The 25975-nt window shown below is 37.7% G+C and overlaps 1 pseudogene; it reads left to right on the forward strand.

Moving 5' to 3' along the window:
* Positions 1-13478: 13478 nt before the first annotated feature.
* Positions 13479-25975, forward strand: part of LOC143867019 (aspartate aminotransferase, cytoplasmic-like) — a 32310-nt pseudogene continuing 19813 nt past the window's right edge.

Raw genomic sequence — 25975 nt, forward strand, 5'->3', positions numbered from 1 at the left:
GGCAATGAGTCATCATTTTCATTTTCTACTTCCTCACTAGGTAATGTATGACTTGTAGATGCATGAGGAGAAGCACTCAATTTTGGAAAAAGATGTTCAATGGGTTCATCCTCATCATGTGGCATTTCTTGAGGTGTTGGCTCTCTTTCATCAAATGTCACATGCATGGATTCTTCTACAACTAGGGTTCTTCGATTAAATACTCTATATGCCTTGCTATGTGACGAATACCCTAAGAATACTCCATCATCCGACTTTTTATCAAATTTGTGTAAATTTTCTTTAATGTTCAAAATGAAGCATTTACATCCAAACACTCTAAAATAGCTTATATTTGGTTTCAAGTTTTTCCAAAGCTCATAAGGTGTTTTCTTAGAAATTGACCTTAAATATACCCTGTTTATGATATAGCAAGCGGTGCTAACCGCTTCCGCCCAAAAATATCTAGGGAGATCATTTTCATGCAACATAGTTCTAGCCATTTCTTGGAGAGTTCGATTCTTTTTTTCTACTACTCCATTTTGTTGAGGTGTTCTAGATGCGGAAAAATTATGTTTTATGCCATGTTCATTACAGTAAGTGTCAAAATGTATATTTTCAAATTCCGTTCCATGATCACTTCTAATATAAGAGATAGCAACACCTTTTTCATTTTGTATTTGATTGCACAATGTAAGGAAGTTTCCATAAGTTTCATCTTTGTGTGCTAGAAATATGACCCAAGTAAACCGTGAGTAGTCATCCACAACTACGAACACATACCTCTTTCCACCTAGGCTACTTGTCTTCATTGGTCCAAAAAGATCCATATGAAGTAGCTCCAAGGGGTAGGAAGTTGAAATCATATTTTTAGGTGCAAATGAGCTTTTCAATTGTTTTCCTAATTGACAAGTTCTACAAATGTGATTTTTGATGTATTTGAACTTAGGCAATCCTCTAACACTTTCTTTTGAGGAGAGGGTCGAAATGAGATCCATTCCGGCGTGACCCAACCTCCTATGCCATAGTCAAGAATCCTCACTAATGGCATTAAGACAAGTCACATTTTGGAGTCTAAGATCATCTAGTCCAATTGTGTAAATGTTATTGTCTCTAGAACCTATGAATTTTACTTCTCCATCTATCTTATTTTTAACAATGCATTTATCGGGATTGAAGACAACTTCAAAACCATTATCACATAATTGACTAATGCTAATAAGATTATGGGATAAGCCATCAACAAATAGTACATCATGTATGGGAGAGGTAAAGTTACCTATGGTGCCTTCACCTTTGACTTTTCCTTTCTTATCATCTCCAAAGGTAACGTCTCCACCATCCTTGAGTGATAGGGATGCGAATTGAGTAAGGTCTCCGGTCATATGTCTAGAGCATCCACTATCAAGGTACCATGTGTTCTTCTTGTTATGGCTTTTAAGGCATACCTACATATGAATAGGCAAGTGAGATCCTTTGGGTACCCAAATCTTCCTAATCTTGCTATGTTCATTTGTTTTTACTTTAGAGTTCAATTTAATTTTATCTTGTTTAGCATGCATGCAAGCAACTTTATAATGACCTTCTAAACCACAATAAAAGCAAGTTTTGGTACTATTATAAGAAGCCTTTAAAATTTTGTTTTTATAGTTGGATATTGTAGTATTCCATTTAAGACCAAGTCCACTTTTCTCATGTGGCATTCTTTGAATAGCTGCCGATCGCTTCTCATTACCGTCCCTGTGAGAACACCTTGATTTATTTTTATTTATTTTTACTTTTTTTTCTATGTGTTCTGTTTCAAGTTGGAATTGAATTGGTCGCTTCTCTCGATTTGATTTTTATTATTTGGGCACTCTGCATTATCTCGTTTGGTTAAAAGGGGCTTCAATCACTTGTTTTGATTTGCATTTCTTTTTGTCTATTTGGGGCTTTGATGACATTATAAGAATGAAGGAGTTACTTTTTGAATTGTCTCTTCGTTGGGTCTGGTAAGAGAACGTGTGTTGTAATCCCTGCAATTTGTCCCCCTCTCTTTATTAATCTTTTCAATTCATAAGACAAAGTGCAGGAATGACATTTTACTGATTCTCTTGCTCTAAATCTCATTTCAATTTCTGTTTTGTGTTCCTGAGCCATGCCAACTAAAGATTCAACCTCCAATTTAGTCCCATTTCAATTTCTTGTACAAAATGCATCCCTGAACTATGCAACCATAAGAACTGATTTTCTAATCTTGCTTTTGTACTCAAGAGTATCTAGAAGTGTAGGCCGTATTTGGATTATTAAGATCCTTTTACTCCTTTGTAACCCTCTTATTAATTCTTGTGAGAATCACCATCCAATATGTTTTGGCATGCTACAAATTTGCTTGATCTAAATCTTTCATGCACTTTCAATTTATTTTTGGAAATTCTCAGGCATAGTTGTAAGTATAATTTCTTGTGATCGAAGCAGCATTTGGCCTAGAAGTTTACTCTCTTGGTTTTAATCACGATGCAAGTCATGTATATGTCTATAAGAGTCTTCATTGGATAAGCTTGCTTAATTGGCAACCATATTTTTATCCTCTCATCCGTTTGCATTGGCCTTATGAATGCATGAATCAAATCCTTGGATTTTCATATCAAATGCAATTTCTTAGTTCCGAATCAATTCATTTGATGGGTATCCTTGTGGGCGGAAAGGAAGGAATTCAATTAGACTCATCCTTGGACTTCAATTCTTCCTTGAAGTGCCTCTTGATTGTGTCTCATTTCTTAGAATTGCAGACCCACTTACTGGGTTATTGGCCGTTAAGCATCTCGATATTCGCTTTCTTCATGGATGTAGTCTGTCTTCACTTTCGAGATCATTTCTTGCGCGTTCCTTGGGATCCTTTTTGAGTTTCGGGATTCTCTCGATTTTGGGAACGCTTTGTCGGGTTAGGCAACGATGGAACGTTTCTTGAGCCAGCCTCTTCCCTTCCTGCCTTAGAGTTTTCGCAGGTTAAGGGATTCTCTCCTCTTAGAGTGTTTAGCCAGTTAGAACCCTTCTCAGGGCAATGATAAGGTTACTTGGAGCCCGTCTTTATGTTTTGTGGAGAAAAATCTTTGTAAACTCCTTAGGTTGTGTTCCAAGAGTCCTTAGGTTCATATATATAGAGGGGAGAAAAATACACAATTTTTTCGCTCCCCAACGGTCCTCTCGGACTCCGGGCTCGGAGCTCTGAGTCTATTTTTTTTGAACCTGGAACAATTCTCGGAGCTCCGAGAAGCCTACGACAGCAGATATTTTCTTATATTTTTGCTGTTTTTGTTTGGGCTTTTAGAACTTTGATTTATCAAATTAAATGGAATGTCATGAGGGTCCAACAATGTTGAGACACCACTATGAACATTCACTAACCAATTAAATTCTATCTAGGTTGATTTTAACTCTCTCCTTTGTGCCATAGACCTAGATTAAACATGAAGGACCATTTACATTCTAAATTTACTTGGTCTTCAATCTTGTTGGCACCTTGTAGAGGCCTTGACATGTCTTCACTCAGCTCCACTGATGCTTGAGCCAAGCTTGAACTTTTGAGTTGATTATCATTCTTGTTAGGCTAGAGTTCAACCTTGTCTTTGAATACCTTTGAGATGGTGATGCCTTCTTCATGCCTTTGATTTCACTTTGAGCTTGAATGATTTACCATTTGTCATGCACTCTTGAGGATGCTATGCTGTGAACATTATAACTTTGCCAATGGAAATTATTAGTGTAATATTTTATAACAGATTGAGTTTGTTAATCATCAAAACATTTCAATAGGAGTACTTGTTGAACCCTTGGGCTAATAATCTCTTCCTTTTTCATGATGACAAACATAATTTGTTTTAGGGTAGGAGCTCCCCCTTTAGGGATGAATAAAACAATTTGGGCTCCTCCTAAGAGTTTGATTTAATTGAACATTTAAGGCATTAAATTAAATGATTGAAATTTGATTGCAACATTATAAGCATAGTGCTTTGCTCCCCCTTAATATATGCATGATGTTATGACTTGGGAGCTCAAATATTCTCCCCCTTTTGTCATCACCAAAAAGGTGGAACAAAAGGAAAGAGTGTAGGTGAGAGCCAATGAGACAGGTGAAGTGCAACGCAATAGAGAAAGCAGGCATAAGACAAGGTATGCAGGAAAAAAAAAGAACAGAGAAGCACACCGCACAGTAAACCAAAGAGATAAATATATATAGATGATGTGAAATGGCATACAAAAAAGGTGCATATAACCAGTCAAGGGACATAGCATTCATGACACATCATAACAGCGACAGAAGTAGATAAACCGAATACATCCCAAAAAAAAGATCCAACTAACTAGAAAAGCATCTAGCTAATAGGATTCATACAACCAACAGATAATAGAAACAGATAGATAAGCCTAAATCAGAGCAAAATGGGATCCATCATCAGAGAACGAGAGCCATCTACTGCTGCGGAGGAGGCGGTGGCTGATGAGAAGAACTGGCTGGCGCCTGGTCCCACTGGTCACCGGAGAGGTAGCGATAATAGGCGGCCCACTGGTCATCAACATGGGTAGTCAAGGTCTGGAAGCGAGTCGAAATCTCAGAGTCGACATGGGTAGACAGCCGCTCAAACTGTGAGGCCATGGATCGCTCAAGAGCCTCTTGTATGTGAGCCAAATCCTGACGAGTGCAGAACTGAGAGGTATCCTGTGATGGCTCGGGTGCTGGTGCAGCCGGGGCCTCTGCTTCGTAGCCGCCTCCATCGTCAGAATCAATATCAATCGCTGCTTGATTGAGAGCCATGCGGTTAAAGGTCTGAACATCAAATGGGGCAGTTGGAGTCATGGTCATCTCTCCATCCAAGATGATGCCAAAGTGGCAGAAGACACGAGTGAGAATCATGCCATATGGCAAGGAAGAGCGGTAACGGCCAGGGGTCTGAAACATGTAGCGAAACATGATATAAGGCAGACAGAGCTGGCGGCCCTCTAGGATGCTGTAGATAATATAGGCCTCTAAGGGCCGAAGGGCTTCACGCATCCCAGCACGAGGGATGAAGATGTGGTACATGAAGTTGTGAAGCATGCGCGCAACCGGAATGAGGTCGGCAGATTGTACGGGCATATTAGGGTAGTAGCGCTGGGTGATCCGACCATAGACAGTGTCATAATCAATATCATCAAGTGAGTGTGTCCCATCTTCCGGCCAAAAATAGTGTAAGTGGCCCTCATGGCTAATCCCAAGAAGTGTGGCAAAGGTATGATAGTTGAGTTTGAGGACTGTTTTCTTGATCTTGGATTCTATTTTGAAGAAGGAAGGGGAAATGGTGAGATTGGCATAGAAGAGACGCACCAATCGAGGGTAAATAGGTTCGTTGAGGTGAAGGATGGGTGTCCAATGAATGGCATCAAATTTTGCCTTTAAATCAAAATTTTGAAGGACATGGTGATCAATGTACCTGCCGGTGAGGATGCCCCTAGTGCCGACGTCGGCTCAGAGTTTCTTGGCCTTATCCCCAGTGAAAAATGAGTTGGGCACAACCTCAGCCGCCACAGCCTTGGCCTTCGCCTTCTTCCGTGAAGGCCCTTCATCCTCGGGAATTTCGCTCCTGGCCCGATTCTTGGAGCTCCGAGAAAAATCTCGGAGTTCCGAGAACACGTATTTTTTTTCTACTGGACCTAATCTCGGAGTTCCGAGAAATTTTCTCGGAGCTCCGAGGACAACCTGGACGAGATCTCGGAGTTCCGAGAAATTGTCTCGGAGTTCCAAGAACCGTTCCAGGTTCCCTCTGTCCATTTTCTCGGAGTTTCGAGACAAAATCTCGGAGTTCCGAGAATTTTATTTTTTATTTTTGAATGGAAGGAGAATATAGTTACATATGATGTTTCAAATTGCAAGTGAAACCATGATCCAATGCATGAATCACACATACGACTTACCGAAGGTTTAGATGATGGCACATGGCCAAAGTTTTAGATATCTTAATTAAGGGTGATGGTACCGACTCCCCCTTGAAATGAAGTGGGCTATGAGTACCAATTGAGTGAGTTTTAGAGTTAGGGTTGGATCATCTAAAACCATGTAGTCACTATCAAAACAAGAGATATATATGGATATATATAAGGAGAATTTTGTCTTCTATTCATGCTTCATGTGCAAACTCTTTCACTTAATCCAAACTCCAAATGTTGAGTCCACTCCTAAGGTCACAAAATCAATCCTCATTAAGGGGTTTTGTGAAGATATCCGCCAATTGTTCATTGGTGTAGATGTACTTAATTTCAATATCCCATTTTTGAGAATGATCTCTTAAGAAATGATGCCTTACCTCTATGTGCTTAGTTCTAGAATGTTGAATTAGATCTTTTGTCAAGTTGATGGCACTTGTATTATCACAACGGATTGGAACATTACTAAATGCAAGATTGTAGTCCATGAGAGTGTTCTTCATCCATAGAATTTGTGCACAACAAGCGCCGGCCGCAATGTATTCTGCTTCAGTAGTACACAAGGCTACCAGGTTTTATTTTTTGCTAAACCAAGACACTAGAGACCTTCCAAGAAATTGACAAGTGCCACTTGTGCTTTTTCTATCAATTCTACAACCGGCAAAGTCGGCGTCTGAAAATCCTACTAGGTTGAATTCATTCGAGCGTTCATACCATAAACCTAAAGAAGGAGTTCCTTTGAGATATTTGAATACCCTCTTAACGGCACTCAAATGAGACTCTTTAGGAGCCGATTGAAACCTAGCACAAATACATACGTTAAACATTATATCTGGCCGACTAGCGGTTAAATATAATAGACTACCTATCATTCCTCTAAACTTTTTCTCATCAACCGGTTTGTCAATTTCATCATTTTCTAATTTGGTGGAAGTACTCATAGAAGTTGGCTTGATTTGTGAGCTATCCATGCCAAATTTATTAAGGAGTTCCTTAGTATACTTCTCTTGGTTAATGAAAATTCCATTTTTACATTGTTTGATTTGAAGTCCTAGGAAATACGTAAGCTCTCCCATCATACTCATCTCAAACTCTTTTTGCATGGATTGTGCGAATTCTTCACACATCTTATCATTGGTAACACCAAATATTATGTCATCTACATAGACTTGAACAATAAGCATATCTTTCCCTTTTCTTTTATTGAACAAGGTTTTGTCAACCGTGCCCATTTGAAAGCCACTCTCTAATAGGAAGGAGCTAAGCCTCTCATACCAAGCTCTAAGAGCTTGCTTTAGACCATACAAGGCTTTGTCCAACCTATATACGTGATTAGGGTATTTGAAATCCTCAAAACCGGGAGGTTGTTCAATATAAACTTCCTCCATAATATACCCATTTAGGAATGCACTCTTTACATCCATTTGATACAACTTAAAGTTTTTATGGGATGCAAATGCAAGTAGCATCCTTCTGGCTTCCAATCTAGCAACCGGAGCAAAGGTCTCATCATAATCCATACCTTCCTCCTCTTGGTTGTAACCTTGGGCTACCAATCTAGCTTTATTCCTTTGAATATCTCCATGCTCATCGAGTTTGTTTCTAAACACCCATTTAGTCCCAATAACCGGGTGATCACTAGGCCTAGGAACTAACCTCCATACTTGGTTTCTCTCGAATTGGTTTAGTTCATCTTGCATAGCAATCATCCAAAATTCATCCTTTTCAGCTTCTTTTATGGACTTGGGTTCTATTTGGGAGATAAAGGCCGTGTTGGCACAAACATTCCTATAGTGAGATCTTGTCTTAACTCCTTGTGAGGTTTCACCTATGATTTGAGTTGAAGGGTGACTAGACATGATTCTACTATGTTTGGGAAGACCTTCAACTTGAAGTTCTTCTATAGGTTAACCTTCTAAATCAAGATTTTCTAAGGGTTGAACAATAGACTCTACTTGGCTATGAGGCTCTAGAGGATTGACACCATCATCATCTTCATTAATAACTTTAGGAGGTTCAAATGACTCATCAAATTTGACATGCACGGATTCTTCCACAACTTGAGTTCTTTTGTTGTAGACTCTATAGGCTTTACTATGGGTTGAATAACCTAAGAAGATACCTTCATCGGATTTTGAATCAAACTTGTGCAAGGTGTCTTTCATGTTTAATATAAAACATTTACAACCGAAAACTTTGAAGTAGCTAACTTTGGGGGGTGTTCCACTCCATAATTCATAAGGTGTTTTGTTAAGGTGAGGTCTAATGAGCACTCTATTTAAAAGATAGCAAGCCGTGTGAACGGCTTCCGTCCAAAAGTTTCTTGGAATATTGTGCTCATTTAACATGGTTCTAGCCATTTCAATAAGTGATCTATTTTTCCTTTTAACTACCCCATTTTGTTGGGGAGTTCTTGGAACCAAGAAATTGTGCTTGATTCCATTTTCATTACAAAAGGTATCAAACTCAATGTTCTCAAACTCGGTTCCATGATCACTTCTAATTTCATTTATGAAAACCCCTTGTTCATTTTGAATTCGCTTGCACAAGTTGACAAATTTCTTGAAAGTCTCATCTTTACTAGTTAAAAACAATACCCAAGTGAACCTAGAGTAGTCATCAATAATCACATATACATATCTACTGCCTCCTCTACTACTAGTCTTCATGGGACCAAATAGGTCCATGTGAAGGAGTTGTAGTGGACAAGAGGTAGATAATACATTTATGGGTTTAAAAGAGTCTTTAGCATGTTTTCCATGAATGCAAGCATTACAAACTTTATCTCTAATGTATTTGAGTTTAGGTAACTCTCTCACAAGATTCTTAGAAGATAATCTTGAAATCAAATCCATATGAGCATGACCAAGTCTCCTATGCCATAACCAAGGGTTATCATCCATGGCGGAGAGACATTGGATGTTTTGATTTTCAAGGTCTTCTAATGCTAATGAATACATATTGCCATCTCTATATGCAACAAATTCAATTTCATTATTCTTAGCATTCAAAATCTTACAACTATCTTTTTCAAAAAGAACTTTGTGACCAAGATCACATAGTTGACTAATGCTTATTAAATTAAATGAAAGACCGTCAACGAGCAAAACATGTTCAACCTTAATGTCCTTAATTTTAATGGTACCTTCACCGATGATTTTGCTTCTTGTATTATCTCCAAAGGTGACATTTCCTTGATGACTCATGGTGACAAAGGCGAACTTGGTTACATCTCCCGTCATGTGCCTTGAGCAACCGCTATCCAAGAACCACTTGTCCTTTGCGGGTTTTCATTTCAAGCACACCTAGAAGAATCAAAGCTCATGTTGAAGTTTTAGGTACCCACTTTTTCTTGGGTCCTTCAAGGTTAGCAACATCATAAAGCTCATCTTTTTTAACCCACATAAATTTAGATGCTCTTGATTTGTTAACATTGCATGCAAACCTTAAGTGTCCTGTTCTACCACAATAGTGACAAGTAGGAATAAACGCACTAGTGTTAGCATGGATGTGAGAGGAATTCATCATAAACTTATTTTTGAATGAGGCTTTTCCTTTAGAAAGGGGTTGGTAACCAAGACCATTTTTTTCTACAGAGACAAGCTTATTTTCAAGAATTTCATCTAGTTTGTTTTTGCCACATGAGAATTTTTAAAATGTTAAATCAAGTTCTTTGCATTTTAAAACAAGTTTCTCATTTTCCTCTTTCAAGCTTTTGTTTTCAAAGATTAATTTGTCTACTTCTTCATTTAAAGCTTTGTTTTCCAAAATCAATTTTTCACTTGTATTGATTTGTAAATCGAATTCCTTTTTCAAGAACCCAAAATCCCTAGTTATATCTTATAAGGACTTTTTCATTGTTTTATTTTTGGCAAGTTGTAAATCCAAATTTTCATGAAGTTTTTCACAAGCAAATATTAGTTCATCATTAGAGAATTCATGAGATATATCATCAACATCATTTACCTCGGATACGGAGATATCTTGTGTCACATTGGCGAGTCCCATGAAGCAAAGCTCATCTTCATCCTTTCCATTTGATTCATTTCCGAATGAAGCACTCACTTCATCCCAAGCCGCCGCACACAAGGCCTTTTTGCCATTTCTTCTATTCTTCCTATCCTTGTCATTGTTGTTGATGAGTGGGCAATTTGGTCGTACATGACCAACCTTGTTGCACTTATAGCATCTCCTTGAATCTCTTGGTGAAGAGAGCAAGATCATCGTGTGTGTCTTCTTCACTCTCTTCCTCTTCACTCTCAACTCTTGCTTTGAAAGCTATTCCTTTCCTTTTTGTATCTTCCTTTTGTTTGTTTAAGGTTTCTCTTCCTTTTAAAATCATTTCAAAAGTTATTAAGGAACCTATTAAGTCTTCTAAGCCCATTTTTTATACGTCTTTTGCTTCTTCAATGGCGGTGACCTTGGGATCCCAATCTTTAGGTAATGACCTAAGTATTTTGGTAACTAAGTCCTTGCTAGACAATTGTTTACCTAATGATCTCAACCCATTTGTTATGTTTGTGAACCTAGTATGCATTTCGGCAATGGTTTCATTTGGGTCCATCATGAATAGTTCATATTCTCTAAAGAGAAGATTCATCTTGGACTCTTTCACTTGATTTGTCCCTTCATGAGCTATTTCTAACATATCCCAAATCTCCTTAGCGATTTCAAGAGTAGAAACTCGATTGACCTCCTCGGGAGATAAGGCACAAATTAAGGCATTCATTGCTTTTGCATTGATAGTGGACTCTTTTATTTTATTTTCATCCCATAGTTCCATATCAACACTAGGTTCATTATATCCATTTTGGATATTTCTCCAAACATCAAAATCTAAAGATTTTAAAAACACTTTCATTCTAGCTTTCCAATATGGATAGTTTGAGCCATTGAAGAAGGGAGGTCTAGTAGTGGATTGCCCCTCATTGCTATGAGAAAAGGTTGCCATTTGGATCTTTCCCTTGTAGGTTTTCAAAGAGAAATCCTATGTAAGAGCCTATGCTCTGATACCAAGTGAAATTCCACTTAGCAACCCAAGAGGGGGTGAATTGGGTTTCTTTTCAAATTTTAAGGATTTTGAAAACTTAGATTGCACTAGTTTTAGATTGAATAGAAACTCAAAAATAGTATTTAAAACATTAGTAAAAAGCTTACCACAAGAGAAGAGGTGAAGAGACAATGAAGCTTTGACACAATGATTTTTATAGTGGTTCGGTCTTAGCTCAAGACCTACTCCACTCTTCTCAAGTTACTCTCCTTGAGGATTCCACTATCTTCTCCAAGGAACTTAAATACGGCGTTCCTTCCGCCTTGTACAAATCGAGCTTCACGCTCCAAGGGTCTTCTACGGCGCCCTTTGTGCCAAATACAAAGAAGATGAAATGAAAAAGCTTGCTTGCCTCTAGATAGGCTAATTTAAAGTAAAGCTCACTCACTCTCACAAGAACAAGATGAACAAATGAAGGTCCTAAAGTCTCTCAAGAATAATCTAAGGTAAATGGCACAAGAGAGAGATGGAGAGTGAAAATCTTCAAGAGAAGGAGAATGAATGCCTTTTTGTGCTCTTGAAATCTTTGTAAACTCCTTAGGTTGTGTTCCAAGAGTCCCTAGGTTCATATATATAGAGGGAAGAAAAATACACAATTTTTTCGCTCCCCAACGGTCTTCTCGGACTCCGGGCTCGGAGCTCTGAGTCTATTTTTTTTGAACCTGGAACAATTCTCGGAGCTCTGAGAAGCCTACGACAGCAGATATTTTCTTATATTTTTGCTGTTTTTGTTTGGGCTTTTGGAACTTTGATTTATCAAGTTAAATGGAATGTCATGAGGGTCCAACAATGTTGAGACACCACTATGAACATTCACTAACCAATTAAATTCTATCTAGGTTGATTTTAACTCTCTCCTTTGTGCCATAGACCTAGATTAAACATGAAGGACCATTTACATTCTAAATTTACTTGGTCTTCAATCTTGTTGGCACCTTGTAGAGGCCTTGACATGTCTTCACTCAGCTCCACTGATGCTTGAGCCAAGCTTGAACTTTTGAGTTGATTATCATTCTTGTTAGGCTAGAGTTCAACCTTGTCTTTGAATACCTTTGAGATGGTGATGCCTTCTTCATGCCTTTGATTTCACTTTGAGCTTGAATGATTTACCATTTGTCATGCACTCTTGAGGATGCTATGCTGTGAACATTATAACTTTGCCAATGGAAATCATTAGTGTAAAAAACCTTTATTTTATAACAGATTGAGTTTGTTAATCATCAAAACATTTCAATAGGAGTACTTGTTGAACCCTTGGGCTAACATCAATTTATCCTATTATAGACAAGGGTTATCCAATTCTGCATAAGGGATTCAAAGTTAAACATATGGGATGCTAAGTTATACATATGGTATGCCAAGTTCAAAGAGGGCATATCATCTGGTATTAAGTATAAAGAAGGGTTATCCTATCATACAGAGGGGTTATCCTATTATAGACAAGGGTTATCCAATTGTACATAAGGGATTCTAAGTTAAACATATAGGATGCCAAGTTATACATATGGTATGCCAACTTCAAAGAGGGACTATCATCTGGTATTAAGTATAAACAGGGGTTATCCTATCATAGAGAGGGGGTTATCCTATTATGGACAAGGGTTATCCAATTCTACATAAGGGATGGCAGGTTATACATATGGGATGCCAAGTTATATATAGGGGATACAAATTACAAAGATGGCATATCATCTGCTTATTAACTTTAAGTACGGCTTATCAACTGGTTATTAAGTATAAACAAGGGTTATCCTATTATACAGAGGTTATCAATTTTAGACTAAGGTATCCAACTACATACTGATCTTTATTCTATACTGAGGCTATCCAATTCTATACAGAGGTTACCCAATTTATACTGAGGTTATCAATTTAGAAACAAGGGTTATCCAATTCTTTACTGAGGTTATCAATTTATACCATAACAACTTCTTCACAACACACCAACAAAATGAAACAAAAAATTTAAATATCAGTTATTAGTTTTAAAATAGGTTTGAGATCATAAGAAAAACAACTTTTCCAAATATAAATGGGAATTATCCAATATTTACATGAGGTATCAATTCTAAACAACGGATTATCAATGTCAAAAAAAACTTTCACTTACTTATTTATGGCGGGAAACTAAATGCCGGAAGGAAGCGGACGGTGACGGTGACGGCAGGGGCGAAGGCAAGGGTTTTGGAGGAAGAACAAAACAAGTGGAAGTTTTGATTTTGAAGGAAGAAGAAAATGAGTGGTTGGAAGAAGAAGAAAATGACGGCGACACAATGGTTTTGGAGGAAGAAGAAAACGAGGGCTTCAAAACATATAAAACAGAATCTAAATCTCGCCCCTTTTATTTCGCCCACCACGGTTTTGAGGAAGAAGAAAACGAGGGGTTTTCGGTGGTGGCAAAATAATAAAGGGAAGTAAAAAACAAAATGTAAGATGGCTTGGAAAGAAGAAGAAGATGGCTTGGAAAGGAAAAAGAGGGAAAAATAAGGTGTTCAAGAAACCTCTAAAAATGGAGGTAAAAAATGGCTTGGAAAGAAGAAGAAGATGAAAACAGATGGCTTGGAAAGAAGATGGCTCTAAAAATGGCTGTAAAAAGAAGAAGAAGAAGATGGCTGCAAAACTTGCTTGGAAAAAAAAGAGGATGAACATAGGGTTTACTTGAGGGAGTTTGTAAAAACCATTTCGATTTGACAAGGGGTATTTGTGTCATTTTTTCAGGCGGCAATTGGGTTTCAACACCACTTGGACATGCGCAAATTCGCTGACTTCACTTGGACATTTTCCCATTTTTCCGACATCACATGGAAATTTTTCCTATTTTTAACTACGATTTTGAATATTTTAGTCTTATAGATGCTATTTAAAACTTACTATTAGATGCTATTTTAGCCGTACTATTAGTTTCATCAAGTTAAGTTTTATGATACTTAATTTACACATGTCTTTGTGTCTTAATTTCCAAATCCATATCCTAGAATTTTGGAAAATGTCGTTTCATATCTCCTTTCCTGTGTTCGTGTTTGTATCCGTATTTAGGTATTATAAATGAGTAGCCTCATTATTGGATTATACCTTCTATTCATCTCATGGTTGGAGTGGTTGACTTGTTTTATAAGATTCCTGACCCCTCAACAATCAGAACACACACACACACACATTTGGGTCGGTCTTTTAAATCTTTAATTTTCCATCTTTGTGTTTTCACTACTAATCTACTCATTGTACTTCTGTCACTCTTCTTGCCATATCTACTATAAAAACATTACAAGTCCGTAGGTTTTTTTATTTTTCTGGACTGTCATGTTACATGTTTCTCTTATTTCGGTTATCTTTCTTTTAATTATTTCCATACTTATTTCCATAATCGTTCAACTGGCCACGTAGAATTAGACAAGTTGTGAGTTGGAAAGTTTATTATCACAGGAAAAATTTCCTCACACCTTCCTCCCATTGATACTTCTAGTTTGTTTTAGAAAGAGGTATAGAATCATTTTTCAGCAGTGTTTGGTCAAGTCTGAGCTTTCAAACTCACTGTTGTTTCTGTTTAAGAACTGAACGCTGGCAATTTAGAGTGGTCATTTTTCATTAAAATACATCAAAATATGCCCCCCTCCCAAAAAAAATAAAAATCATTGAACTCCCAATTTTAAAGCTTACCTAGGAACTTTGGTGAGCATTCTATTTTGTATTTTCTCTATTTTCTTCTTGTTTTCAGATGTCCTCAGCAATGTAATTCCTACAATAACTCTTTGTTGTAGGTCTGCAAGACAGCTGATGTTGCCATTAGGGTCGAGAGCCAGTTAACTTGTGATCAGGCCCATGTATTCCAGCCCTCCAATTCACAGTGCATCAATTGTGGCCACAATTCTCAATGACAGGTATACATCTAATCTAAGGTAACAAGGACTATATTTTTTTGAAAACAGTGCCACTTAGGAAATGCATGTCAGACCATGTTATAACATGCTGACATGGTTACTTGGCCAATGCATAAGTTTATATGTTAATTTCTATAATTGTTTTGATATTTTTAATAGTTTATTGTGCTTCTATTATATGAATACATTTTTATCTTTCACAGGCAAATATTTTATGTAATGGCTTATCTTTCATAAAAAATATCTCAGAGGTATATTAAATCATGTTGTTGGCAAGTATCACATTCTATGAAATTGATTATTGTCGAACTATGTTGAACTCCAAAATGTACAACATTGCTCTGGAAAACAAAAAAACTACCATTGTTCATTGCATGTAAAAACAATTTAAAGTGATTGTAGAAGTTGATCAATTTTCAATCTGATAAAATTCAAGGTTATATTCATTGTTAAATTCACCGGGATGGTTTCTAAATTTGGTTCTTGTCAGTTCTGCCTATAATCACTGTTTTTTTTTTTTTTTGAATGGTAAAGATAATTTCATTAGCTCAAGAAGGACAAGACGATCCCAAAATTACAACAGGGAAAGAAGGAAACAAAATAGAGGAAAAGAATCTAAAACTAAGGAGAAAGCAAATTGAAAAGCTCAATACTCTCCCTAGAAACTCCTTCTTTGGCCAACCTATCTGCCTCGCCATTAGTTGATCGCCTTACATGGTTAAAAGAAATAGATGCAATCCCAATGCTATCCTTAATTTCATCAAACAGGACGGTGAATCTCCAAGGGACCAAAGTTGAACCCCTTAGCCATCTAATGATGTTTAAGGAGTCTCCTTCCACCACCACCTTATTTAGCCTGTAATCACTGTTACTTGAAAGCAGGAGGAACCATATGATTGCATTAGCTGGAAATGAGGAGATTTTCAAATACATAAAGTATATGAAGAATAAAATAAGAAAAATATGAAGTGGCTAAATACATAAGATTTCTAAAAAATGAAACGAATATTTATATATTCTTTATGAAAAAGTATTTTCATGCATCTGACAGTTATCATATTTATTTTTTGTAATTTACCTGTTTGTTGATTTGATGCCATTGATCTCCATGCGAAAACTTATCTGTGCCGAGTCTGCAGGAACATGTATCATGAATAGACGATTGAGTTGAAAGCTATGGCTGACCGGATTATTAGCATGCGTCAACAGCTTTTCGATGCTTTACATGCCAGAGGTATGCAACTCAGTCATCTCTATTTTCCCTTCCACTCTTTCAAAGTAGTCTTGGGCCAAAACTTCCATATTAGATATCACAACAAACAATCAGGGAAGGGATTCTTAAGAGGAACCCCAGAGCACCACTTGTCCATCCAGAATCTAACGCTATCTCCTCTATGCACTCAAATGCTTGTGCCTTCCAGTAATTTTTGCTTAGTCTTCAATATGTCTCTCCACAGGATCAAGGCATAGCTTCTGTATTTATGATCTAAAATCCAATTCACAAAGCTTGTCTCATACTTACTCTCTATAGCTTTAATATAGCTTTATTCCAGAATTGATCTCTTTCCTCCCCAAACCTCCATAGGCACTTGCCAAGAAGAGCGGTGTTGATGAGTCTCAAGTTCATAATTCCCAATCCACCAAATTTGATAGGCCTGCAAACATATTCTTTACACACAATGTGAATCTTCCTCTTCTCATTGATCCCCTCGACATAGAAAATTTCTTTCGATCTTTTCAATTCGCTTGATCACAGAGATGGGGCATGCTAACAATGAAAGTGGTAGATGGGTATATTTGCCAGAACTTCTTTACCAAGAATGATTCTACCATCTAAAGACATAAGATTTCATCTTCAAGTAGATAATCTTTTCACAACTCGTTCGACAATAGTGTCCCAAGCTCTCTTCTTTGGATGACCATCACCTAACAGAAGACTGAGATACGATGCAGGTGAGTATTCCATAAAACACCTAAGAAGGCCTCCCGACCAGTTTGGACTTTAGGAAGTTTGACCTTTGCCCTGTAATAACGTCATAGTATCTAAGCACTGCATTAAGCTTTAGCACTTTCTCTCTCAGCCTTGCTGAAGATAAGGGTGTTATCTGCAAACTATAAGTGGGTTACTTCACCTTCGGATGATCGATAGACAGATTTCAATGAGGCGACCTCTGCTTCCCTTTTTCTATCATTCCGCTTAGAGTTTCTCCAACTATTAGGTAGAGGAAGGGGGAGAGAGAGAGAGGGGGGTCTCCTTGAAAAAGAACACAAGAGGATTTGAAGTATCCTTTTAGGGAGCCATTTACTAGAATTGAGAACTGTTAGAGTATGGAGATCTCACTGTTAGATCATCTTGGTTGCAGATTAGGAAAGTAGGTTAGACGAGGCAACCAAAATAAATTAGGATATTTGATTTGATTTGATTTGATTTGATGGTAGGCTAGATTAAGTAACTAGATTATATTAGGATTATCTTCCCAAATCTTGCCATATCTCTTTCTATGTTTATCTTCTTGAGTGTTCTATATAAACACTCATTGGGCTTCATTGTAATACATCCAAGAAAGCAAAGATTAGTGAAATTTCTAATTTTATCATGTATCAAAGCGGGTCGATCGGACCACACACTAAGCACATCATTAAGGAGCCTGTCATCCTGCGGATGGCAGATCTAGCCGTCCGCCGGACACCAACACCGTTGCAAGCCCAAACCTCTTTTTTTTCTCAACCAGAAGCCTCTCCTCTATTTCTTTCTCATACACTAAGTAGAAGATAACCATGTTGTGCCTCCTTCCGTGCTATCCCCTTTCTGTCCTAGCCCTTTTCAATTCGGATCTTCATGAATTTTTTGTTCTTTCCCAAATCAGTAATGATGACACTTGGTGAGAATTAAAATCATGGCATGCTAAGAGCCAAAGATCTCTCATCGGCAAGAAGGTGATAATTAGCCCTGATGAGCACATTTATGTGTGAATTGTAGGTAGAAAACACTTGCATTTTTCTCATTTAAAGCGGTACTACTAAGGTATTTTGCTTGTTTTTGGTGTTTCAGGGACATTTCAGGATTTTCTTAGAAAATAGAGCTAAAGAGATGAAATTTCAAAGAAAATTGCTATTCACACCTTTGCCTCTCTTAGATGTTCACACCAATGGGCCGATTGTGGGTGTTATAAAGTGGATGACTTGGATCAGCTATGGACATGATTTAGAGGGTGCACTTGATTTCCATCGTGGCCCCATCATATGTACGGTTTAGATCATTATATGGCAATGGGTTAGGGGCGCTAATAATTACCCTACAAATGAGTGGTTTGGATCACCCTACAGAGAGGATTTGAGGAGCACGAATTGCTCACTTTGCAGCCCATCACTTGAACAATTTGGATCAGGCCATTATGTGGGCCATACACAAAAGTAGGGAAGAAAAATGGCTGAATATATTATTTCCCTATTGAGGTGCAAGTGGGACCCACCCTTGCCTTTAAAAAATAGATTTTCTAACCTAAGAATGGGTTGTACCCTTTCTTTTGGATGGTTTGGATTAACTCTTGACGTGCAATTTTGTATTGTTTGTAGCACTAAATCCATGCACTAACATAGAAATCACAAGGTCTGCATGGATTTGATGACGTCAACATGCATGGAAATAGTAGCAAAAGACAATGACCGAACATACAAGGCAAGAAAAAGGACTTGCTATGTTTGGATGGGTTGGATGACATGCACATGCCTATGCTACAAGTGGCAATAAAAAAAAAAGGTGTACACGAATGAGAATACCATGGGATGCTTTGCATCATCCATCTAATAGAAAAAGGTAAGGAGTGCTGTTATTAAGATGAGAAGGTCAACATGGAAATAGGGGCTACCAAAAGGAGGGATGTATTTTGAGTTAATACCGTGGGGCCCACTTCGGATTTAAGCATTGATTTGTTTTTCGGTGGGGACAAGTCAATTTCATTAGGTGGAGGGGTTGTTTTAAGAAAGCAAAAACCAGACGTTTCTTTTGGCAACGTATCTTTCAGAGACAATTCAGCCGAATTGACAATAAAGGATATCCAGCTAATTTAAAATAATTTCCAAGATGAAATAGTTGCTGAAAATTATGAAATATACATTGGGAATTTTTAGATGAGTGGCGAACTATTTTTGGCAGTTGCATATATTCGGTAACACTTGTGGCTGTTTGGGTGTGTGGTGTTGTGTCCATTAAAAACACATAGCAAATAAAGTTTCTAGGAAACTTACTAATTTGAAGGACTAACCTCCATATATTTTTAGCTGCTTCGGTCATTCAAGTGGGCCATATCATGGTGTCAACACAATTCGTTCAAGTAACTAAGGGTGGCCAATATATAAGGATATTACTCTGAAAAGAAGAGAGTCTGCCATTACTTTAACAACTACATACTCTCAATTCTCTCTTTGTCTCAAGCTCTCTCTCCAATTCTGTCTTCTTCTCAATCTCTCTCTCTCTCTCTCTCTCTCTCTCTTCCCTTAGTAGCTCTCTCTCCCATACTCTTGCTCTCTCTCTCTCTCTATGCTTTTGCTTGTTCTTTCTTTCTACTATCTCTTATTCTTTCTTGCTCTCTTTTCAAGCTCTTTTTCTTTTCTTTCTCTCAATCAAGGAACGATTCAACCGTCCGAGATCCTAATCCAAGGCGACACCAAGGAAAGAAGGAGGGCGATCAAGGATTCAACCATTGTTCGAAGGAGAAAAAGACTAAGTTTACTTTACTTTTGTTCTTTATTTTCAAGTTCAATTCCAAGTTATAATTCGATGTACTTTTATTTTGAAGTTCAATATTAAAGAGAGTACTTGTGTTATTTTGCTTGTTTAAGTTCTTATATGACATCTCTTCTCTTTTCTATCTCTTTTATTTTTGTTTTTCTTCACTTCTTCATGAACAACTAAATCCTAATTACTTAGGGTTTAGTTGAAGCCATGTGAAAGGAGAAATATTTATAATTAAATCAATCTACTCAATTGAAAAATTGTGTAGGATTTTGTGTTTGGAAAATCCCAATCATTCATGCCATTGGCTTTCCCCTTTCGTATGAATGATTGTTGATTAACAAATATAAGGTTCTATATAATCAATGTAAATTGGAGAGTGGATTCGATTAAGTACTTATAAGGAATGATATCCCTTTGATCTTATTCCTTATTGACTAGTTAATCGAATTTTCAACCCAATTCAAGAGTTGTTTTAATTAATCAATTTAATCCAAACCCATGGTGGATTCTAACCCTAAGTAATCTTTTATATTGAATTAAGATTTTTACACTATTCCAAATTACTTTTGCAATTTTTCAATTTACTTAAGCCCTTAGAATTTGGTTTTCTAAATTAGATTAGATAAGTAGTTAATAAAGATCATTAGAATTTTGGTACACTTTGCCTAAATTAGGATTTTAAATAAAAAAAATCTTAGTTGAATTTGATTCTTAGATTGAATAGAATATACGCTTATATATAGTGTTGGCTCCGAGGTCTAAGTCCACGGAAATCTTGAGTCCATTCCAGGCAACATTATATCATAGCTAGTATTCTAATCGGAAAAGAATAGGATTGACAACTAGATTTCTCTTCCCTGAGTTCGACCCGTATTTACAGGATCCGTGCACTTGCGGTTATTTAATTTCTCAATCAAACCCATCCTTGTTTTAATTCCCTTGCATCCATGTTCTACCCTTGGTATAGTGTTTACCTCTTAAAATTGATACGGGCACCCCTTTTCATTCTAATTTTATTGCCTTCAATTTGGTCTCATCTTTCTGAAAACACGTCTCACCGTGTAGTCATTGAAATACCCCTCCCCAATATTTGATATATGCACACTCTTTTTCACATCTCGTCCAAAGTTTCAAAGTTTCTTGTTGTCATTGCCTCATAATTCTAAGTCGCTAATTGTCACTCTCTTCATTTTCGTTTTCTCCCATATTCTCATTTTTCAAACCTTCATTTTTATTTCAATTGAGGTACCTTTTCTTAAGGTGCGTGCCCGAGAGAGTAGTTTCAAATTCCCATGAGGCTCGGTATTCTAAAATTGATCCATGTTGTCTTGCCCATCATGGCCCTTTCTTGCCTATCGAGGCCGATTCTTGCCCATTCCGGCATTGGTCCATAGTAACCCATTCTTACTCGCCCATCGAGGCTTGAGTTTTATCTAGTCATTGAGGCTATGATCCATTGGCTCTTATAAGCCCTATTCACGGCGCACTTTCCTTCACAATCACTCGTCTTCAGCATCTCGGCAACATGTGTCAATCACTAGGCATTGTTTGGCAGTGTGCATCAAGTAGGCAATTTTTTTTCTGGGAATATTTAATTGTAATTTCTTGGAATTTTTTCATTGTAATCAAACATATGTCAATTTTTCAATTCACATACGTTCGAGGGGGCCCTCACTATTAGATCATCTTGGTTGAAGATTAGGAAAGTAGCTTAGATGAGGCAACCAAAATAAATTAGGATATTTGATTTGTTTTGTTTTGGTGGTAGGCTAGATTAACTAGATTAGATTAGAATTGTCTTCCGAAATCTTGCCATATCTCTTTTTATGTTTATCTTCTTGAGTGTTCTATATAAACACTCATTGGGCTTCATTGTAATACATCAAAGAAATCAAAGATTAGTGAAATTTCTGATTTTATCAAAAACCATGCTGAGGATATGCACCTTCTTATCCAACTACGCCACCGATCTCCACCCATTGAGTAGTCAAGGCATTCTCATTCTACTGTCTTAAGCTTTTCCCATATCTAGCTTACAAACTATTCCTTTCCTCCCGGTCTTAGAATAGTAGTCAACAACCTCATTAGTGATTAGCGCACTATTCAAGATCTACCGTCCTTGAAAAAAGGCAGTTTGATTAGAAGAGATGACTTTAGGCATGACCTTCTTCAATCTATCTGCCAAAACTTTCGCTAGCACTATATATAGACAAACAACAAAGCTCAGCAGCCTAAATTCTCTGATTCCCTGATTTTATCCAGTCCATTAACTTTTGGGATCAGCACAACGAAGGTAGCTCTCGTGCCTTTTTTTAGAACCAATCCTTTGTGAAATTACTTAAAGAAATTGCAAATGTCCTTCACCACGTCTCAACAACTTTGGAAGAAAGCAAGGCAAAACCCCTTTGGCCCCCGGAGCTTGATCTCGACTCCAGTTCTCTAAGAGCATAAGGGCTCTATGAGAATAGGCTGGCTCTAATCTCCTCCTCAAGAAATGGTTTTTCTAGGATTATGCAATCAACTTCTTCAATAGATTCAAATCCAACCCCATCCGTTCTAAGGAGATCCTTATTCTCAAGACGAGTAAAGACCATGGCAGTACTCTACAATCTCCTTGATGATGGTTCATTATCCTCACATCGGGTCCCATTGATCTGAAGGGCGCTAATCCTATTCATTCTTCTTCTTGCACCGGCAATTTCTTGAAAATAAGGTGGTGTTATCCTCCTTTTTCAGCCACTTGAATCTAGACTGTTGCCTCCAATAAATTTCATCCTGTATGATTAATCGGTTATACTACTCCGTAAACTACTCCCTTAAATAGCCTAGCTCTGATATATCCTCTAGACTTGCTTCATCAAATTCCTTGGCTTGACAAATTTTCTGAAGAATTCTAGAGGTCACACAGTCTTGCCTTTCTTTCGTTTCACCAGCTGTAGACACCCCATTTTGTTTTGTTTTAATCAACAAATAAATTAGTGTGTTAAATCCATGTGAGAACCCCCTCTATCATTGATTTATATGTTTTAGGTCATTAATATCTTGATCTGACTTTACGGATCATCAATCGGGACAAAATAAGCTAGGGTCACTTCATAGCCCGGACCCTGATTCCATTCCGAGACCCGATTTCCGTAAATCGTTAGATCAATGGCAGATCATGACCTGGGTCTAACCATCCAAAACCACCTAACCTCTCCTCTCATCCTAACCATTCAAACCTCACCTAACCTCACCTAACCTCTCCTCCCATCATAACCATCCAAACCTCACCTAACCTCACCTAACCTCACCTAACATCACCTAACCTCACCTAACCTTACCTAACCTCACCTAACCTCACCTAACCTCCTATCCCATTCTCCTATAAATACCCTCTCATCTCACCAAAGAAAAGAAGGAAAAAAAAGAAAAGAGGAGAGAACCCCTCTCTTAGAAAATTCAAGCCCTCTCTCTAGACCAAATCCCTCTTCTCCATAAGTTTGCATGGAATATCGTCTACAAAAAGGTATGTCTTTTGGAATTTTATTTTCTTTTCTATATTTGTAGGATTGAGTGTTGTTTTGCGTATATTTTGGTTGATGTCATGTTTAATTTTGTACTAGTTTGGCCTTGGTCATGTTCTCACTTATGCTAAATATGATTAATGTGTTAGGGTCATTAGAACCTATTTGCAATGGGATGTTGAAATCATTGGCTTGTTAGGGAATTTAGATTTCTTTTGGGAAAACAATTCATTAAAAATTTTGAACATTTACAAGAAAGAAAACTTGAATTTTACATGAATTATCAAAACCCATTTAATTTGGCTTACAAAACCTCCATCTTTCAATTGATAACAACAGCCCCCACTCCAATTTGATAACAACAGCCCCCACTCAATCTCAAGAACCCAATATCCATACCCCACCTTGCCAAGTAGATAAAAACAACCCCTTTTTCAAACATCCCATTTGAATCTAATCTCAGGCCCATTCAAGCCATTTTTCATATTCACCGTCTTTTAATCACTAAAAAAATAAGAACTATCAAAAGAAAACATGGGGGTGCCAATATCATTCCCGTCATAGTGCTAGCTGTTAGACTTTAAACAGATTTTTCGACCTCTAAACAACAGAATCGTGGGAAATGGTTAACTACAAAGTCGTAGATATTTTCGTGCCGTTTCCAACGAGTATTCGTGCTAGATCAGACAGCGAGCGGTTAAAAAGTTAAGTCCAAAATGGTTGCGGCACACCTTTAGGCATTTCCAGTTTAATGTTGCTGTCCTTTTGTTTGCAACACAAATTCGAACCTCTAAATCACAGATTTACAAACAATGGAGAACTACAAAGTTGTAGCCCTATAAAAGATCTTTCCAACGCATGTTTGTACGTTGAATTTGGCCAAGCGGTTAAAGAGTTACGACAGTTTTAGTGGGCTGCATTTGTCAGATCTTTTAATGGTCAATGGTTTGTCGAATTTGTGCAATTGTCAAAACTTGGTTGTGTTAACGTCATTTTCCAAACCAAAATCGAAAGACATTAATCTAAAGTACATCCAACCTAAAATTAACAAAACTAAAATTCACCCATTTAAAATCCACTGATAAAAATCCGTTAAAAGCCATTAACCAAAAGACCACTAAAAATTTCAAATGAAACTAAAACCTTCTAAATAAACAACTTTAAAAGCTACCAAACACACTAAATACCTTCAGATAATAAAAGCTTCAAGAAAACTCTAAAAGTTTCCACAAACCCAAAAGAATTCGAGATTCCCAAGAGCCGGTGGATTCAAAATTCCTTTAGGAACCCTTAGAGCCCAATTTAGGAACACTGGTGTCGTGTCGTGTCGTGTCCTAAGTTTTAGGGAGTCTTAGGTTTTAGGGAGTCCTAGAGTTAGGAGTCCGGCCTCATCACGGACGCTTGCTATGTATAGCAACCGTGCCATAGGTCTAGTTACACTAGTCACCCAATCTTTCCCTAGGACAAGCCTAGTAAACTAGGATGTAAGGCAAACCTGCATTAGTCTAAGGGACCATTTGCATTTAGATGAGAATCATATAGCATCTTAGATGAAATCCTAAGATAATAAAATCTTCAACTTGAATTAAATAACTTCTCCTAAAACTGTTGAAACAGTCAATCCCGTCTAGGTCGGTGTCTTAGTTGAGTTAGGCATATGTAACTTAGCTTAGGTGCACCGAACTACGTCGACTCTGATCCCAGTGAGGCTTGGGTACGTAGGCAGCTTGGATGTCTGACGGCATACCACCCGCGAGTCGGCACCACAACAAATTGTGGTGTTTTATATATTAATTTTCTTGTAAATGCTTAATTAAATCACTTAGGATTTTCCATGAAATTAGAATTCTAGGAGAACTGTCACTTAGATTGAATCCAGACAAATTAATAAATCAAGATACACATCTAGGATTCACATTGAAATTAGATTCTAGGATGCATGTCACTTAGTTCGCACATTAACATAGAGTTGAATGAGCCATTTAAAATAAATTTAAAAGAGTTAGCTTTTGGAATCGAAGACCGATTATCGGGCAGGAATGGTGCATGTGGCGGATAACTCCCCATACCTTCCATTCTCGTAACCAGGTAGCGAGTCTAGATTTCTGGTTAATTACGGGTCCTGGATCCCACATCTAGGTGGCGACTCTGTCAGTCTCTTTCGTGTGGAATTCGGATTGCCTTAGTGATCCCAAGTTCACAGGAAAGATTAATTCAAATCAACATTAAAATGCACACGCCAATCGCGTGGATACGAGAGACCAAAAGAGAGAAGGCGCGGCGGCTCGCGCCCCGCCCCTCTCGCGGGATCGGGTACCACAGTCTGGCGACTCTGCTGGGGACCACCTAACTTCATTAAAATTTCAAAAGATAATTCATTTGAATTTAATTTAACTGGCTCATAAAAACTCTATACTTGTTAGATTAGTTTGTCTCGTTTTATTTTCTCATCACATTTTACTCGAACTTAATTTAACAAAACCTGAAGGCATCATAGATTGCGCGAACTTATTGCACACACTTACATCACTTGCATCTAAACCCTTGCATTTCACATGCACACACGTCCTATTTTAGGAACCCGGAGTGTTATCTAGCATGGTTGACTGGGATTTCATCACCTGGTGCCTCTGTGCTAGAGAAGCATTCCACCCTTAGCCTAGTACCTTTATGGTACGTAAACGGATCTCTTGTTCACGTACTGATACGCCGGACACTGGTACAGTATATCGAACAGGGATTCGCGCTAAGGGAACTCTTGGCCTTACCCCTAGATTAACCCACACATGCATGTAGTATACGAACACATGTGCATCATGTGTGTGAGCCTAGTTTAGGATATCCTACCCATTGGTGTCTAGATTAGGCCGTGGTCCATCTTCCA

The sequence above is a fragment of the Tasmannia lanceolata genome, unplaced genomic scaffold (assembly GCF_043159265.1).
Source record: "Tasmannia lanceolata isolate RefF3 unplaced genomic scaffold, GAP_Taslan_0.1 ptg000003l, whole genome shotgun sequence".
Taxonomy (NCBI): Eukaryota; Viridiplantae; Streptophyta; class Magnoliopsida; order Canellales; family Winteraceae; genus Tasmannia; species Tasmannia lanceolata.